This window comes from Corvus brachyrhynchos, unplaced genomic scaffold (assembly GCF_000691975.1).
Source record: "Corvus brachyrhynchos isolate BGI_N302 unplaced genomic scaffold, ASM69197v1 scaffold52, whole genome shotgun sequence".
Taxonomy (NCBI): Eukaryota; Metazoa; Chordata; class Aves; order Passeriformes; family Corvidae; genus Corvus; species Corvus brachyrhynchos.
In genome coordinates, this window is record NW_008237221.1 from 1,825,988 (window position 1) to 1,827,654 (window position 1,667).

Sequence of the window (1,667 nt, forward strand, 5' to 3'; positions counted from 1 at the left end):
GGCTCCCGCACTGTGTTGATCCAGTATATTGCCCGGGAGCCAACAATGCGCGGTTATCTCGGCGGAGATAGCGCAAGGAGCGCGCTCCCCCGACACCTCCGGGTGGTCCCTTTCAGCAGAGACCCCGCTGCCCCGGCCGTGGGCAAACAGATGCCTATCTCGCCTTTTGAAAAGCCGGGGCGGTGCACGCAGTGGGCGGTGTGGGACACTGGGGTAAATCCCGGTGGGAACAGCGGAGCACCCGGAGTCCTGCGATGGGGGTGTCCCTCATTTTTCCCAATTAACTCCCCCGGTAACCCCAAAGCCGTTGCAAACCGCAGGCGCGGGGCCAGCGTTATTGCCAAAAACACATATTACACTGCGACATTCTGTAAATGAGATAATGATACATAAACCTCCCTGATAAATGTGACATCCTCGGGATGTCTCCTCTAAATTAGTCGCTTGCATTGACTGCTAATAATGGTGAGTTTATGAAAGCAATTTCAGTGCAAAAAGCACAGGGTCTTCTCGGTCTAATCAGCTGCCTCTCCTAATGGATGAGGGGGTCAGGCGGAGAATTATTGACACTCTGCTGCCCTTAACCTGTTTCCCAATAAAGCTGATTAGTTTTTGTCAATTCATCAGCTAACCACTCTCGCCGGGACTGCATCAAAGCCTTATTTGCTCAGGGGAAATCAACAAGTCACAGATCAGATCCATTACGGAGCAGCCCCGGCTGCCGGCGGCTCCCGCGTCGGGGCTGTTCCTGGGCCGGGGGGCTGCCCCAGGCCATTCTGGGGGGAAATGAGCCCCGCCGGGTGCTCGGGCTGGGACGAACACCCTCAGGCACTTAGAAAATGCCTCTGCGTTATCAAACTTTTTCCTATTGCCTGGAAAATGATTGGGGATCCTGGGAGGGCTCTGGGCAGGTCCCAAAGGCGGCTGGGTCTCCATAAGCACCTTGCTCCTCCTGGGGTCTCGGAGGTGACTGCCTCCTCCCATCCCTCCAGGGGAAAGGGCTTTTCATGCACCCCAAGATGTCTGAGCTGGAGAGAGGGGCCGGTCTGCCAAAACCCTGCCTTCACCTCAGACCCCACATCTGGACAAAAAGCTGGCCCTGCATTAGGAGGCCGGGATACTTTTTCTAGATGTTATTTGGTTGTTTTCTTTTTTTCTTCCCCACAAGCCATCTCCCAAAGTTTTGCCTGGATTGCTTTAGACTTTTTTTTTCAGATAATGTCAAACAAATATTTTAAATTTATTCCTGATGGTGCTGCAATTCCTGCTCCCGTCGCGGTTTGTCTGGAATAACAGACGCTGGACAGTTTTTGCTCATCCACAAGAAAACAACAAAAAGCCCACCCAGTGTGTGCTGTCCCTTTAAGCCCGACCGACAGCCTCTCAGTCCACCCCCCTTCAATTTAATTTCATTAAAACAGAGCATGAATATTTCTATTAAACCTAAAATGAAATATGAAGCCATTTAGACTCTGCCTGCACCAATCACCCAGATTTATGACTTTTATTCATCACATCAAGAGCTGGGAAAAATGAATTTTCTTCACCCAGGAAGGAAATAAAAACCCTGCCTTGGTCATTTCCAGAAAGCTGTTAATTTGCCCGTGTGGTAATTACTTTCACAATTAACTAAAATACAAATCAACCTGACAAATTGGGTTAGTTTA